This window comes from Adelges cooleyi, unplaced genomic scaffold (assembly GCF_023614345.1).
Source record: "Adelges cooleyi isolate 19-005CV unplaced genomic scaffold, UGA_ACOO_1.1 ACOO_flye_CR_arks_rails_tigmint_CR_PRNA_23, whole genome shotgun sequence".
Taxonomy (NCBI): domain Eukaryota; kingdom Metazoa; phylum Arthropoda; class Insecta; order Hemiptera; family Adelgidae; genus Adelges; species Adelges cooleyi.
The window spans coordinates 16,501,202-16,520,637 of record NW_026095893.1 but is presented as its reverse complement, the minus strand read 5'-3'; positions in this window follow the sequence as shown (position 1 = coordinate 16,520,637).

The following is a 19,436-nucleotide window of genomic DNA, read 5'->3' as shown; positions in this document are numbered from 1 at the left end:
TAATGAAATATAAATAAATATTTATTCATTTTTTCATAGACTTTACACTATATTATTAGGATATAACTGCCATGAGGTCTATATATTATTGAAATGTAGGATTGTCCTACAAATAGTTTAACGGGTTGTTGGACGTAGGACAAACCATACAAATGTAGGACTGTCCTGTCCAATGAAGGACGGTTAGGAACCCTAATAGTATAAAATAAAAATAAAAAACCTGTTGGATTTCGGAAATTTGTTTCGATTTAGCAGCGAATTAATTGTAATTTTTGCATGTAATATTTTTCTTGTTGTTATTGTAATCATTTCTTTCTAAATAATCATTTTGTATAATAATTGTACTTTCGCGTTTCCTATTTGTTTGTTGTTTTTAAGTCGTTACCACAATATGTTATTCTGTGTAAATACAAAATCTTTTTTCATACCCCCCCCCCCCATCCCACACCTGTTTAATTCACTGTAATTATTTATTTGATTCATCTTAATGTTATTGTAATAATTTATTTCTAAATAATCGTATTGTATAATAATTGTACTTTCGTGTTTCCTATTTGTTTATTGTTTTGAAATCGTTATCATAATATGTTATTCTGTGTAAATAAAAAATAATTTTTCATGATAAATAAATGTTCCATTTCTTTATACATAATATTGTTGGGCGACAAGGTGTTTGATGATTTTAATTTGTATGATACAGTAAATAAGTATGGCATTTATTAAGAGAAATATAATATCTTTACTAAGTCTTAGCAAACGAACAGATAAATAAAAATGAAAAATTCAAACGCTTATATTTTATTTTATTTTTCCCCTACTAATATATGGTGGTATTAGTTTGTCTCGAAAATCTATTGGAAATCCTCTTGGACGTAGATCATTCTGTACTGGTGTAAACGTTTGGAACCGCAGCGTTCACTCGGGTCGTTCTGTTCGGACGCCCTTCTCTCCCCTTAGTCAGACTGAATACATTATTATTATTGCTGTTGTTGTAGTAGTAATTTACGATTACCAAATTATCGGTTTACCGACCGATTTCGCCTGTTAGCATAATAATAATAATATTGTATTCAACGTTTTTGGGTGTGTATGCCGGCCATAGGGACTCGTTCTCCGTTGTCTGGTCGTAAACCATTACAAACGTCACGTGCGCCAATTATATATTCGACAGCGGACGTCGCATAAATAAGCTTTTTCGTGTCAGCTCTGTTGCCACCGCGTTAATGATGATGTTACCACGGCCGAAGACCAGCGCTAAAGACGTGATGTCGTCTTGGCCGGCGGTGGTGCAGGTCGGTGCGACCAATTTTTTTTTTTAAATATTTTTTTTTCGAGGGCGACGAAGGGGAGGTCTAAAGAAAATCAGCCATCACCCGAGGCGGTGGTTTTCGGACGACGGCATCGGCTCCAAAGAAGAAATCGTGACCGGCACAATGGTCAAAACCGATCATCGTTAACTCGTCATGTTTGACACGTGGCCAATAGGCGTGTGTGGTGTGTAAATAACAGCTGTGTAAAAAATCTGCAAGTATAAGGCACATAAAATAACAAGTCGTTTAGACTGTGTTGAGAACGATGTTGAAGCTGATGATAAAACATTTTTCGTGTAGCGTCTTCGCAGTGGTACTATCCAAACGACAGCATAGTCTACATAAAAAAATATTAAATCATTCGTAACACTAAGTACATCTTAATGCGTTTACAATTTTCTTCTAGGAGGTGACATGCAAAATATTATATTGATGCCCCCTATAATCACTTTGTACAAGTATTGCCTTTATGGCCGGAGAAACTGATTGTTAAATGTTATATAGTTTGTTGTTTTCTATTTTCTTGTCACTGCCGTATCTCTTATTATATTATGATCCCCTACTACTTGTCAACAATCATCCATCATTCTTATACCAATTACACATCTTATATTTAGTGTCCATTCTATTGAAAAATATCTATTTTTTATTATGAAAATGATAGTGTGCTCTATATAATATAATTGCACAGATATTTATACTCAATATGGTTATTTCCGCAGTTTCCTATTCTAAGAAAATGTACAATTCTGCTGGACTTAAGTTTGAGCGTTTAGTATTTTAAATTCAGATTTTTAGCTTAAAAAACGATTTGCAAAGTTAAGTGTTTTAAAGCTGAAGTATGAAAAATCTGTTAAATTGTTTTTTTGGTCTCCTTATGAATAACAGGTAAATTTCTGAAACTTTTATCATCATAAAGTGTACCTTCCTTAACCGATTTTCTATCTTTGGACTAAATTCAGACACAAAGAAAAAATACTTTGGAATTACTCTTCGCGATTCGTGTTTTAAATGTTGAATATTTTTCGAATGGCGACAAATAAGTCGCTGTTTATTCTGAAAAAACATATTGAGTTACATTGTTTTTCAAACAAGGTATGCTAAAGTCAAGATTTAAATTTTCTAGCTAGTTTTTAAGATAAAAAAATGTATACTAATTGTAAGCAAAATGGAAAACATATTTTTCAACATTCGGCTTAAAACACGCAATTTGAAACGTTTCAGAACGATATTGAAGTTTATAACCGACGTGGAGGATTTATATGTCAGTCATGTAATATGTTTCTGTCATGTTTTAAAATGAAATTTTTCGGAGTATAAAATACATCAAAAAATATATTGCAAATTTATATATATATAAATATATGTGTATATATATATATAATATTGAAATGCTAATGCTTTTTAGCCCACGGAAAACAATAAAAAAAACGAGTAACTGCCGTCTTGGGAAAAAGTAAAAGCTAAAAAATCGTATTTTAAAAATTCATCGGTTGCCCTGCAGCGCTCGACTGCGAACCAAATAACCCACGCAAGTCCGAGGTCGTTCCCGGGGGCTATCTTCTTCATAACCGAATTTGTCGTTGACCCGCCGGCATTGTAAGACTTAAAAAGCAAATCCAAAAGTCCGGAGAGGCATATTAATATTCATCTGTTATACAATAAGTATTTTAATATTTATTGCGAATTAAAGACATACCTCTGGATTGTCCTTAATAATTAACGATTAATCACATACGAGCATAATTTACTTAGCTTCATTCGACTAATGCATAATCATTTTAAAACTTTATAAAAACTATATTAAAAATTGTAAAATGTCAATATTAATAATTTAAGAGCATGCACGTAAAAAAAAAAGAAACGGGAAACTATCACAAAAAAAAGAACGGTAGAAAAACAAATAAATTTAAATCCAGCTTTACCGCTTGTGCGGCTTTTATTAAAAACTAAAACTAAATTTAAAAAATCGACAAAATAAAAAAAAGGGATTACTGTTCATAAAAAAAAAAAACACAATAGGCACGCAGTAGTATATGAGAAATATTTTTTTATGAATAAACAGAAAAACTCAGTTATCAAGTGGACGCTGGCCGTTGGCCAAGTTAAAACAGCACCCGAATCACGTTTTACCAAATACAGGCAAAATACTATTATAGTGTTTTTAACTGGACAATAATACATAAATATAAAACCGATTTTCTGATTAGGTGCTAAAAAATATTGTCATAGTTAATAAATGGGCAAACGGGCACTTGTTATTTTATGAATCCAACTATTTTATAATTTATCAAAAAAAAAATATATATTTTTTTTATTAGAATTGTAGCATTGCGTTTAGTAAATTAAAATAGGAGATGGTCATTTTTTCGAATGAGAAACTGTACTATTATTTCATTTAATACTCGTTGTGCGATTTGTTATACTAAGTATTACTATCATGTGTATTTTTTTTGGTTAGAAAATTCAAACTGAAAAATGATATAATGTCTGTGCGCCCGTGCATTGGCCGTGTCGGGTACGGTGTAAAAAAATTATTTTTCATGTTATAATATAATAAACACAAATAGAACACGGAGTGTTAGATGATAGATACCGCATAATGTAAGGTACTTCGCTTTATCAGATACGGCCAAGTAAAAAAAAAAAATATTATGCTGCGACGTCCCCGCTGCGTTTTTTTATATTAAATTACCAACAAGTCCTGAGGGGACTGAGGGTCCTGTATAATGAGCGAATTACTTCATGCGCTCAAGATAACAAGTCCAAGTCCGGTGAAGGGGAAACGGATGACCGAAAACATTCTATGACTATTTCGAGCCTAAAGACATTTCACGTCATCGCACAAAAGTCGTCACGTTGTAAAATGTATAAAAATAACATTTAAACTTTGTACATTTTCTTGCACACTACCAACTGAGCTACAGACAAAAAAACCGACAACATCATTTTGACAAGACTTTTGTCTCGGTGAAAACGTTTGGACTTGAATCCAATTGAATTTTTAACCGAGGTTTTCTGCTGTTGATTTATCTCAAAAGTCGTATTGTTATACCTATTAAATTATACTATTAAAACCTCCATTTTTGTTTGTCCATCCGTTTTAATTGAGTACCGAACACACATTTATAAAAGTTATACATTGCTATGCCTAATATCTCATTCGACCTAACCCCACCCGTCTTATCTTTGATCTGTCGTTAGATGTTGTTGCGCTATAAATTAAGCGGTTCCCCCAGGAACCAGTTTTTTTTTAATAAACAACTGTTTTACAAGACCTAGAAATAAAATAATATTAAAGTATATACTAATATGGATATCTCTTATCCGTGGTAATAATATAAGAGTATAATAATAATTTTAGTTTTTAGACGTGTGCCGGAGAAAAATTACCAAAGCTTACTCTTTGATTAATGTAAATAACGTGTACGGTGTAGATGTCTTTTATCATTTTTTTTTTTTTTAATACTAAATCGTTTCTCATCCACAATTTGTCATAGGAATGACGGCGACCGTGTAAGCAAACGTTCCTAATTACTACAAGCCTCTGTGTGTATTTTTGGCTTATTACTTTACCTCTTATACAAGAAGAAGTGGTGTTAGCAGTGAGTTATTCACTTACTTGTGTTATCCTAACTTAAATTTTACACGTGTTACCATTTTTAATCAAGTATTGACTATTGTAAGTGTGAGTTCACCAGGTATAGTAATGTCAACATTTATAACCGTTATTCTATATTATCTATCTGAGACCCCCACTCTTAAGCATTTGAACCGACTACCTTATTTAGTAATAACTGAATAACACTGAAAATAATCATCCACAATGTTCCAACACTTCACAAGAAGTTCGCATAGCTAACTTGCATTTCTTTTGCAATTTTTTTTTAGTTACACTCCTTTACTTAAAACGTTTTTTATCTATTTTCGAGATCACGCCTATTTAGCTACCGTCGGTTTTTTGTTGGGACTTCTCTTTAAGACTTTTAGCCGTGGATGCTTATTTTTAAAGATTCTTCTGGATTCTGAAAACTCAACCAGTTTATTATCCTGTTTACAACTGTCTGTATCTGCGGTACCTCGATGGGATCTTCCTTTGGGGAGATCGTGTGGTCCTACACCAGGAATTCAACAAGTACCGACGGTTTTTTATCAATCTTTTGCGAATTCCAGAAGCGCAATTCATCTACAAAACTGTACAACGTTAAATATCGTCGTGTATACTTACCCCTGTATACAAATGACCCGGGGACACTGTTCGCGGAGTCATTAATCTTGGTCGTTGCGAGCACCTCGAGTGAACTCAAAGTGTGTATATATATATATATTTATATATATTGCTTGTGTGGCTGCCGCCGACTATTTGTCATCGGATTAATGTCGATCGGACCTATTATATCCCGGACGACACGTCATAAATAATAATCCTTTCCTCCGCATAATTGGATCGCTTAGCCGTTTGTCGTATACCACAATAATAATAATAATAAAATATAATTATATATATGTATATATATACATTTTGATATTTATTAAATCCTAGACGGTAAACGAAAATCCGCCCACCCACGGTCCAACATAACGCCTCCGTCGTCACCGCCGGCTATATAGGACCTGTGCTATCCTGTTATTGATGAACAGCGTCCGTATAGATCACCGGGATCGACTTAAGCCGTGGTGTCGACTCGAGGTTATAGGTCGATCTTCTGACGTCCGATCTCAGGTCTTATCTGATTACCTACCCGCTGCGCGAGACCACCGCCCGATGCGTTCAAATCACGCGCCAGACTTAAAATATTTGTTAAAGATGCGCTACGGTCTGCGATCAAGTGGTCTTAAAAATAGTCTGGCTCTGATTTCGGGCCATCTAATCGGCAAGACTGGTCGAGTTGAAAAATGCGACGTTTTAAAAGGGTGACTCAAATGGAAACCTGTCAGCATTTGGAAAGTTTGCAGCACAAAGTTTAGAGCTCCGTTATAGTTAGATAAATATATTTATTCAAATTTGGCTTGTCCGAATTATCAGAGCTCTGATCTTAAAAAACTAGAGTGTCAACAGCTATGACTTGTAAAGTTGACTCTTGGACATTGGTTTAGATTGTATGGTAAAAATGACTATTAGCCATCAGGTAACGACAGATTGAGATAAATTCAGCATGTAGAAAACATTTTGTCAACTCTGAAACAACAAAGTATACAAATATTTGAAAGTATCTAAAGACAGCACACCTAAAGGCATTGCGAGTCTTTGCAAAAGATTGAACACATCTAACATGGCTGACGGATGGTAACGTAAGAGAGATAAAGTGAACTTTGAGTAAAAGAATAGGCCATTAGGCATTTATTCGTATACCGTTTTAGTATTCGTCATAGAATTCTATATACATTTTAATTAAAGTGTGTTTTTTTTTTTAAAAATAAATTAAGGAAAATCCGAAAAACATGTAATGATAATCGATTTTGCATTTTGTGACAAAAGCTAATACATTTCGACGTTTATACCATTAGCGTTTCTACAATATTTTGCCGGCAGTCGCTTACCGTTAAGACAAAACTTTGAAAGCGATTTCATCAATGTCTGCGCTTTACTCCGGTTGGTCTCGTTTAATTAATTTTAAATATGCGGACTGGGACGACGCGATGGATCACATCTATTGCAATACAACTTTCGCACTCGACGGCGGTGTTAGTTTGTAAACATATTCTCTGTGAAGCAGATGCTTCTTAAAGTTAGCTTACGCTTCCGCTTCCAACCGTTTCAATTAATGTTGTTTAAGTTTACAATGTACAGTTTTCATCGTGTACCGTCGGTGAAATGTACACATTCAATTCATACAGGCAATGGAAAACCGTTGTTTTTTCTTAATTGATAATATTATATAAAATGAATATGTGTGTATTTTTATTTAAAAAAAATGAAAGGAAATTGTACAGTAACGTTTTAACAATCAGACATGGTTCAAGAGATACAGGTTCGTTTACAGCTAATCGTGAAATGAGTGTTGATCTAGATTACACACACACATATAATTAGTTTAATAATTATTAATGCTTTATTGACGCTGTACGTTTTCTCTTCTCATTGATGTCGTATGAGTTATGACCACTACAACGAGTAAACTGTAAAGGACTGTAGACTTCTGATGATTAAGAAGTATCATATAAGTACAATATATATATACTCTAACTAGGTTATTGCATACTTTATTATATTATCAATTCACAAAATGGCAGCTTAAGGGTACATCGTTGTCTCTTTGATAAATATATATAAAATACCTTAATTGAATAAATTAATTTGATTGGCTGACCTTTACGCTGCCATTTTAGTTTTATCATCGAGAATTGCGACGGAGAGGGGATAGAGATGCAATAACCCAAGTCATGGGAAAAATTATGCAAAAATTATTGTGTAGATAAAATAAAAGATTATATTTAATATAAGATTAATAATTTATTTAGATTATAAATTAGTACCTATATTATCTATGTAACTTTATCCGATGACTAAAATGTGATAAACTTATTTTGGCTTGGACTTGGGTGAGTTGAAAAATCAGATTTAGCCTAACTTTGACGTATTCCGTTTGAATAGTATTTAATAAGGTTTGACAATTTTTAATTATTCGAATGTAAACCTTTGTAATAAAAAAGTGGGAACAAAAATTATTTTACACTTTAAAATGGACGATTGGTTGGACTTTTAGTTCAGATAATAGACAGAATTTTTACAAAGTCGGTTCTAATGGTTCGGCGGGCCGCTCCTTAACTGTACACGTCGAGGAAGTCGTTGGGATAATGTGCGTTTTATGCGGCCGACTTTGAACCTGTGAAAACACACACTTACAATATTAGTAACGACCTATGGCGGCGTTTTTTTGATACGCATTACGGTTTAGTTCTTTTGAAGTAGTCCACGCACATGTTTCGACTAAAACGCGCCGGCCCGGCTTGGACGAGACTGATCTAAATTTAAAACCGCTTGTAAAGAAAATATGACTATAATATTAAAAATTAAAAATCCTCGAAGATCCCCGACAGTTTATGATTATTATGATTGCTCGCTGGTATTATAAAACGTCAAGACATTTGTGTTTGTTGGCCCGTCGCTCTCTTTTATCGTACATCCTCACACTGGTGGTTTGGTCGAATCAAAAAAAAAAGAACTACACGGTGCCAAATCGGATGCGGCATCACCTCTTCGAGCTGACTAGGCGGCTCCCCCGAGAAAATGCGAAACGGCACTTGCCAAGAACAAAAAACTTAGGTGGTGCTTAAAAAAAAAAAGAGGGGTTTTTCTTTGTATTTACCTTTATTAAACGTAACGACATAGTGCTATCTCCTAGTGTTGTCGTTATTATTCTAAATGTAAACGTGTCTCGTGTGAAATGTCCAACGAGCCGCGATGGAGACATAACTGGCCGCTGACAAATTATCAACACATGTTAACGACTCCTATAAATAATGCACAGTGAACCGACGTGGATAGAGACAGAGAGAAAGATCCGACAAATGAGCGCTTATTTTTATTCATACATACACAGTACACACACAGACATACAATATTATACCATATCACTGCGGCACACAATACAATATAATATACCGCATTAAACGGTCGTAAATCCACTCCCCCCCCCCACCGACTGACGGTTCCGCCGCCTGTGGATTTTGATAAAAGGGTACTTACAAGTAAATGAAGCAATCTCGTAAGCACGACCGACAATAATTATTGTTGTAAACCGCAGAGAACAGCACAGTCGGGCTGCAATCGGCTCTTTTTATTATTATCTAACACGTTTTTAAAAACCGTAAACGTTTTGATTAAATCGAGCATTTTAGCTTCGATGCAAAGCGGAGAAGGTATTGGTTTTACTGTGATGTAGGCTTTTTTTGTGTCTGTATACACTGTAACTTTTTTAACACTGGACCAATTCTTTCGAATAGCAACTCTATAAATCACAAATTTTATCTAGTTGGTAATTTTTTTTTTTGGGGGGGGAGTAAAAGTTGAAAAAGTTTACTGCTTCACAGTTAAAATTTAAAAAAAACCATACGAGTTTTAAGCTAGAACTTTTACTGGCTATAACTTGAAATTCACAAGGAATATTTATTTGGTATGCCGGAACACGTGAGTTGTATCATCCTCCTAGGGGGGTGCACATTTTTTTGTTTTCAGGTTTTGTAGCAGTAGTTTTAAGGCCCTTAAGTTGAAAATTTGTCAGTAGTTAGAACTCGTATGTATCGATCACATATTAAACGAAGAAAAAATTCTGCACTATAGTTCTTTTTTAACTGCCGGAAACTGTGTTTTTCGCTGATTTCGTATATTTTAACACAAACACCTAAAATCTTAAACAAATGTTATCAAATCATTACAATAATTTGATCCGAGAGAACTAGTACAGCAGAGTATAGGCATAATGTAATCGAAGCATAGAGGGGACGGAGAGGTTACAAGTCTACAGGAACTATTATAAACAATAGTGATAAAATCATTTTCAAAAAACCGCTTGGATATAAACTATATCCAATTACAGGAAAGAGTAAAGAAAAATGAGCGAAACTATATTTTTGTCATTTCTACAGAATGACATAGGGTAAGCTCCGTCGTTTTGACCCTCATCTCTATATACGACGCCTATATGATCCGAGTTTTAAGTCTCAAATTGAACCGTTTTATCATAGCATTTTACTTCAGCAAAAGCTATTCATTCAGAATAAATCCTAATAAATTGTCGTCGTGGAAAACGCCGTCCTAAAACTAATCTCGTTTGCACTCGTATCTCGAGTGATCTTTTCTTATATTCGGTTTGAACGAAATTAGCACCGTGTGACGTTTTGACAAATTCGCTTTTAATTCGTCGAGACTTCAACGAGCCTTTAACTAATAACGACCTGACTTACTACTCATTTGACTAACTAATAACTGAATAAACATAATATAATATGGATTATAAACAAAACTATAAAATACATGTATAAATAAATAAAAAGACTGCGGTAACATAGAACTTTGAGAGTACCAAAAATAGTAACAACAAACACATGTTTCCAGCTCTAAAGGCGCACTTCGTATAGCTACGTAGCCAATCTTGTGCCTATTACTGTCACCTTTGTAGAGGAGACCTTCTATTCCCCTACATACTACTTTGTTGGGGGGCATATCTCTACAATGTGTTTGACGGTTTGGACCTATCTACAGTAGCAAAGTGGTGTATCTACCATTTTCCATTTATATAAAAGGAAATTACATTTCTCCCGTTCTGGAACTCTCTGAATCGGATCATTGACGTGGAGGCCATTCACCACGTTTTCATCTCTCCAAAATTCAGTAGCCAACGGTGTAGTATAACAAATATGATGGCAACTGCATCGAGCCAACCTGCTCTCGCCGGCACAAAATTCGTCTCGTACCTATGTCGCGAATCGATCATCGGTTAATGTCAACGCCAGAGCAAATATAATATACAATAATAATATACCTATACGGTGGATCGGGCCAGAGATGCTAACGATAACGGTAATAATAGTAATGATAAATCCTTAAGTCTCGAAGCGCGCACGGATACCCGCGCTGGGAATGTGCCGACAAAAGAGCCGTCAGAACCTCATGCAAGTGAATATATGTATATACATATATGTATATATTTATTTATATATGGGGGTATATAATAGTACTATGACGTGCTTATACGACAATGATGTTGCCCGGGTAAATTGAATTTAAGTAGAAAATAATGAATCACCCGACCCGGCGCGGTCGCTGTAATGCTGCTCGGATTGCTGTCATTATATTCCACTAAATTTTTTTTTTAGCCGCAGGTCAACAGCGCATTGAAATTAAATACTAATTTCAATGCAATCGTGTTCGGACATAACGCGCGATTATTTAATGTAAAAAAAAAATAATAATAACAAACACCGTTGCCGATGACATTAACCGTCGCCCGTTCACCGAGAGATGGCTATAACAGCTAATAACGATAATTTGTACTTACATCATATAATAGGCGTCGAGAGACTGTATAACTTGTACCTGTACTAGTTGAATGGTCCAGGCTGGGATTTTTCCCCCTGAATTATATGCGGACCAAGATGCTCCTCGTCGAAGCTAAAGACATTTGGGTACTTATAGTAGCGCACATTAAATTCCAAGAAAAAACAATTCAAAAAGTCATCGTCGCACGCCTCGAGCGTTATTTTTCATTGCCAAAAAAAACTATGAAGAATGTTTCAATTGATGAAGTTTTATTTGCTTATCCTATGCACGGTTGGTACGGCGATAATTATACTCAAGTGCAGCCTGTAAGATCTGCGTTTTCTCAATAGTCATCAAAATGTTTTATACAGACGTATCGCTGTACAAGTTGTAGTAAACAAAAGTGGAAAAACAAACGAACAATATTAATTATGAAAAAGCAAACAATTACAACTTAAGACTCGCGAGTAAATATTTATCGAACTCTGGTACAGGTTACCGTCGTCTTAAGTCGATAAAAACAAAAGAAGCTTTATTAAAAAAAATCGTTTGTGTACTTAAAAATCAGTTTCCATAGTGTTTTTATTTTATTTAAACAGTCTTGACAAACATGTTATTTTCAGTTACTTAACTTATTATTATTTTAACCATTTAAACAGTTTTTTCATTCGCGTTTTCCTCCACTCCGTCAAAAATGTATTATAAAAATATGTTAATTAACTGCAGCTGACAATGTATTGTTTTTACATTTATGTGATTTTTTTTTTTATATTGGCATCACAAATATAATTTTATTACATCATTTTGTGATAACCAATTACAATTATTATTTCTTATTTTTAACATTGAATTTAACTCGTTGATTTAACAATTTTGTTGTTATACAGTTCAATCATTTCTTTTACTAATAATATGATCCCACTGCGCCAAATCGGTAAATTCATATTATTAATTATACAAGTACCTAATACAATAATTATTGTCTGCATACAATGAAAAAACTCAATACATATTATTTTGTCTTATTTTTTGTCTACGTGAATCAGTAATTTTTGGCTATAAGAGTGCATAAATCTTTTGAACTCAAATATTTAATAAAAAATACAATTTCCTATTTTATATAATTTATTATCCTTTGAAGAGTTCAACATTCGCCCTTGAGAAGTATTCCGTTTTTTTTCTCCAGCCTTCTCGGTAGTGCACGTGCTACGTTACATAATATACCGTTTTGCGTTTTCGTTTAACGATCAATTGACCAGAAAGTAATTTTCTAGGCCAAAAACCTATAAAAAAAAAACTTAACGGTCAATCTGCGCAATAGGATCGGACGTGAACTGCTGTTGCCGGCACTTATCTTTGTAAATTACTTTATCCGACCGGCAACGCGCATCGATTTAAAGGTCTGTGTGCGGTTTTAAACTGAGCAATTAATAAAATTGACCAGGCGAGTGAAAAATTCTTGACCCGAACAAAAAGGGTCGGCGGTCACGGTTTCGTCGTCGGGGAATAAAAATGTGCGGGCCGGCTTTTTTTTGGTTTGTTTGCTGCTGCTGCTGCTGTTGTATTATTTGCACGGCGAGGATATATTATACGGGCAGTTTAAATATTTGATTTTTAATTTCCAACCTAACCGACAGAGTCTGAGGAAATTTGTGTGTACCCATCCGGTGCGCTCAAAATGAACCGAGTTCTTTCGTTTCTACTCCACGCGGCACCGACCCACGAATACACATAGATAATATAATATTATTATACTTCCTGTATCCCTATCTAAGTACTCGGTACTTACCCGACACACACGAGTAAGCACGCGAGCTCACGTACAAGTTTGGTCGGACGAGAGAAAAATAGATCTCAATATGAGAAACACGAGATGGCTGTCTTGCAAAAATTGTCTTACAAATAAATAGAGTTACTATTATACCGTCTGAAAGTCAAGAACTTCATATGTGTCGTCTCTGCTATAGTTTCTTTTTATAACGCAATTAGTTTTTGAGCACTCATTTTGGTTTTAACAACCTAGTTATTGTGAAAATCTCGTCGAGGCGACACGGATAATGTTCTTAACTTTCAGATGATATAAGTAACATAGTTCTCCTGTCGGACGGAAGATGTGTAATGAGAGAGCGGAGACAGTTTTTTCTCAAACATTTATTTTAAAGTCTCTGTCGAGGATGCTCCGAAAAAGAGTCCTAATAATTTATACACATCTCGGTTAAACCTTTAAGATGTTGTACGAAAATTGCCTATATTTTACTCCTTAAAAATGAGCAGAGTGGCGACGTCCTCTCAATGGCCCCGAGCTTTAAAGGGGCGAATGGTAGGCGATGGGAAAAAAAAAACCGCTAGGCCCGACCGTATCTCGAATAATAATAGTAATAATAAAAATAATGTTTTTTTGATAAATGTTTTGTTGCGACGCCGCCGTGTGTTAACTAAAGAATAACGTACCGAGGGAGCAACGGCGGGGGGGTGAGAAAAAAATAGCTCGGAAAAACCCGCAGCCCTCGACAATGCACCGAGACTAGTTTTTTGAAAAAAGCCGTCGGCGTTTGCACCTTTAATATTGATGGGACCTTTTAAGCCGAACCTTTGCCTTAACCCCTCCTTCCCGGTTAATGCGTTTTCGTTGCTCTGCCGATCTGCTGGCGGGTTAATGTACGTATATGTGGAATCGTACAGTGCTGGTTAGGGTGGGCAGGGAGGGAAAAATTAAATTCTCCGCCAAACCGCATGATATGCACTGCAGGCATACGGTGCGCGGACCACAGAATTTCGGTTTACCGTGCACGCCTGTGTGTGACAATATTTTGAAATAATATCAGCCGCTAATCTCCGCCCTTGGCGCCCACAAAATAGGTAATATTGTTACACCAAGTGGTCGCTTGGCGTTGACTCGAGAAAACCATAGCGATAACGCATAAGTGTGCAAAATAAACTTAATGAACTCGATGAGCCGACAATAATAATATTATTTATTAGGATTTACAAACTACGAAAAATAATAAAATGTTTCCATTTTCACGGTGGCATGGTGGTTCACAAGCGTCGTAAGTGTATTGTTTGGTTTTTTGGAAAATTGAGTAATTTTTAACATTAGATACCTACCCAAAAGCTTTTTATGCTACAACGCATAGTTACTTTCTAAAGAGGTTTTTTTTGTTTTCAAATTTGTTTGTAGTCGTTTACGTTTTTACATTTTTATAACTGTTTCTAATAAATATAATTAATTATCAATAGTAAAATCAAAAATCAACATTTTAACCTCCATAGAGCGAATAGTAGGTTAGCTTCGTATAAAAAAAAACGTCCAAGAGATAGGACGCCAGAAAATGACTGCTACGAAATTCATTTTTAGTAAAACTTTCTCGGACCTAACTCGGAGAAAAATAACTTTTAAAAGTTTTTTAACTAGAAAAACTTAATACTTTTTTTTTTACCTTAAAATTAATTGGCGTATATAAAATTAGATTTTTGTCATATATTGTCTATACTTTGCCTCTTGCCGTTCCCCTTAAATTTTTACTTCTAGACAATATGCAAATCTAATCAAATACAGGATGATCTAAATTTTTCGTAGTAATTTTTATTATAAAATCATTATAACAGAAATTTACCAAAAACAATATTGTTGACATGACCGTCTTAGGCTATTTGGTCTGCCCCACATACCCTTAGGGTGAAGACTGGACTGATTATTGAGTACACAGAAGAAGAGACAAAATCATCAACGTCTTCTAACATGGAGTGTGATGTTCCAACTCAAGTACGGTGTACATGTATATTATTAAGCATGGAGTGTATACCCGGGGGATTACAGGATTCCTGCCGGGAATACACTATATGTACATCCAAACTAATTTTGTAGTTTGAGTTACGTGTTCGACATATTATTTTGTCTAACTTTGTATGTATTTTGAGATAACACTGTAGAGATAAAAGTTACAAACGGTTTGGTGCAGTTCAAAAGTATACTACAAGCTAATACGGTAGTTGGGCGTTTTACAAAGTGAAAAATGAACCAAAAAACAATTTATGGAGGTAGATACGCCATTTTAAGAAAAAAGCATAAACGTATATTAGGAACTTAAGCGACCTTTTTTTTTTTTTATTATTATTGTCATTTGACTTTCCGGTGTCGGTTCAGTGCGTGACAACCGCGTCTCGTACATTGTTAGACAGTGTACTATTTATCATATTATTATTACTATAGAAAGCACTTTATGCTTCGCTAATGGACGAACACGGGGAGAACGTTCTTCTGTATAATAGCTTGTACGCTATTTTTTTTTTTTTTACAAACGCCGAAGAAAATAAACGATTTAAAATAATATACAATTATTTCCGTTCGGTTAAGTAAAGCCAACACAAGAATGGCCAACAAAAAACGCTTCCAAGAGTAGGTACTTGTAGATGCTGGGAAAAAAACTTTCAATTCATACACACAGTAAGTATATTTTTGTATACTTAATAATAATACATTTGTATTATTATTGAAAAGTCATTTTCCAATAGTTTAAGCTTATTGTTTTGAACTAAAACGTATAATTCATTTTAGATCATGAAATTCGGTTGGCGTGTTTCATAACATATACAAAAAAAAAACACATGTTTATAAAACAAGACACTGCGAGACGGATCGATGTTCGGTAACCGTTACGAATTAGCATCTATCTTTTCTCTCATCCGGCGACCCAATACGGTCTGCAAGTTAACGCCACATTACACGGTCGACCAGTCTGCAAAGGCTAGCACGGCTATATTGAAACTGACTGAATCGGCAAATTAAAAAGTTTACATCGAACAATGTGTCGGATCTTTTGTACAAGCCGTCCGGACAGACGAGGGTCTGAAGAAAATAACTTTTTATTCTTTCCTCGGCACCGAACGGTTAATTCTTTTTTTTTTCTCCTTTACAGGCTCTGCGCTAGTTTTTCTTTCACCCATTAGAATTGCCATTTTCCAAAGGGCGGACAACGGAGAAACCTAGGACTGTGCACGGTCGCAGTCAGCGATTCCGAATTGATGACAAATGCCCAAGAGACGTCTCCGATATGTCTCCGGTAACAAGGCGGGATTAATTGGGATTAATGAGAGATCACTGCCTCTGTCACTGCTATAGGTCCGAACCCGAAAACAAACGGACTCGACTTCCGTAAGAAGTCTGAGAGGAAATTAAATGCAACTAGAAAAGCATAAACAAAAAAAAATCCAACCAAAATATTTTCTTGCGTTTTAGCGAAAATTAACTGTAAAATTAAAAAAAATGTTGAAGAAAAACATTTCATTTTATTTAAAATACAATTTTGAATGTTAATAAATGTTAGGTTTTATTAAAATTGGAATAATATGCTAAGAAAAAAGTTTTGATTTATATGATTTTACCGTTTTCCGAATAATTTAAATTTCCGACTAGGATAAGAAACTAAGACTAGGAGGGACTAGACTAAGAGTAAGTCCCTTTTAAATCTTATTAATATTTATTTGATAAATTGTTAAGTGCTTGACGTTTATACTTAAGTCAGAAAAATCACAACTCTCTGTTGTGCTTATTATTTATTTATTATATTCAATAACCTTATATTATACAACCATAGTGAGTCTAAATAAAATAAGGGAAAATCTATAGATAATTTATGAGGGTCATAGTCGGCCGATCATTTAGTATTTATGGAAATGTCCTGTTGGAAGTTACTGAGTTCATAGTTGAAAACTTATTTAGTTTCTATGCAGAGCTTGGCCTAATCAATAATGTGTATGTCGACCCACAGTTTTGTGTTTGGTTCATACATTTTTAACCAGACGTCCGATTTCTTGTGTAGCAAGTCTTAAGATCAGAAGTTGTACATCGCACAAACTAAATATGTTAGTAGGAATAAAACTTAAATAAGTACATCTCACCTCAGTCCTCTTAAGAATCGAGAAACACGCTCTAAAAAAAATAATATAATATCAAATAACAGTGGAATTAGTTTCGAATTTGTTTAGGATATTTTTTTTTAGATAAAACTGTATCTATAGTGAAAGCACCCCAAAAGGGTTTGAAACTTTTCTATTATTTTGCTTAGCCAGGGATAGTTTTGAACTTTTTGGACATTTAAATTAAAAATCAATAATTTATTGTTGTCGAGAAAATATTTTCTCAAAATCTATTGACTTGCTTAAAACCCATGTATTGCTCACATTATAGTGCTTAGTATTTTATTGATATTATTAAATCTTTTTCGCAACGAAACGTTTTAGTATTTAATTTCAGTCAAGAGGGAGAGTGCAACAGTTAGTCTGGCATACTATATAATATTTTGATGTGTAACATTATACATTGAACCGCAACCGCGGAAAAACCAAAATCGTGGCTATATTGAAATATATATATATATAAAAATGTGCGTCTGTTTCTGTTAAAATACAACACACTTGGCGATCAGTATCCACACCCTTCAGTGGACAAACAACACATAAATCTGCAACGACCGTCGATATTTCAATTTGTACCCAAACGGAAAACAAACCGTTTCCGGTCTACAATCGATTTGAATATAAATATTACAGGCCACGCCACGCCGCCTGATTGCGCTTCCTAAACTAAACTATAGGGAATAGAAGAAAATATTACTATAGTACATCAAGCACTAAGTGGATCTACCGTACCGGTATTGCTTTTAACAGCTGTTTAATATATTTAACCGTTTACTTATAAGAAATCTACATCAGAAGCGTCGACAAACCGCTTTTGCCTCACCTGGTCAAGATTAACCCTTTCTTTTTTTCTAAAAACCACACCTGTTATTCTGTGTGTTGACAATTCATTTGCATCCGCATGTTGCCGAAATTAAATAATTATACGGAGGAAGTTTAACATTAATGATTATTCATAATAGTGAATTACCATAACGTGTACACTAATACACTACATGCGTGCTACAGAATACCTAGTTGAACGCGGGTGTTATTTATGATACATACAATTTTTATTACTAGTTTATTATGATGTCATATTAAAAGTTGTTCACCGACCAAACAGTTAAACATTTTTTTTTTTTATATATCTACATTAGGACTTTATGATAATCTGTTTTTAAATTTATCGTCTGGTTAACGGTTTCAAGTAGTTGGGCACTAAAAGATAGTTTGATGGAACTTGCCAGTTACCAACGTAAAGGCTTAAAGATTACCCGACTAGTATTTATGTTCTGGTTTTATAGATCATTAGAAAAATAATTTGCTACGATAACAACCTTACAATTTTACACGAATTAGTATAAGTAAGTTTGTGTTATGGCTTGTAGTAATTATTTATATGGTTTTTTTAAGACTTATGTAAATTATACGCTTTAATCGAAAAGGGGAAAAAAGATAAAATCAATTTTACAAGCCCCTCGCCTAACTATATGACCCATTAAAATTACCTAAGGTCACGCTACCGTTTAGCACATAATTACTTTTTTTTTATACTGTAATGTTCTTTAAACAAAATTATAAAATCAATTTCCTTAGACTTCAGCGCTAAATAATATTACTTTAGTAAACATCTTATAAACCTTGGTTTTGGTGAAACACTGGATTCAATCACAGCAAATGCAGTGACAGTGATTTATCAATTAACCACTATTACATTAGTGTATTATGTGCTTCATTGTGTTTTTTGTATACTTGGCATTTATTTTGTTATAGTAATTATTTAATGGTTTGTTAACCATAAGAACTAGTTGACAATTGCATAAGCTATAATATTCAAATAAATAAATAATGTATTAAATCTATCTAGTTAAGAAATATTATACGCTAAAGTGTATTTTATTCTACTTTATTATTTGATTTCTCAACTGTATATTATTATAATAACCACAAGCATTGCTTCGGTTTTTTTTTCTAGATTAAATCTATCCAGTTATCTTTTGACGGTTGCCTCTCTGTTTTGTTTTAAATATACCGTGTAACAATCCCCTAAAAAGCAATGTTTATTTTTACATTATTTATTTCGACCAAATACCAATTCTTTTTGCGAATATTTCTGTTTCGTTATATTTTATTTTGTGTGGTTTTTGTTTTTTTTAACGGACGAACCGATATGCTGAATTTATAATAACACTCTAACTATGTAAAAAATGTATATATTGTTATTTACTCGATTGCCCAGCTTC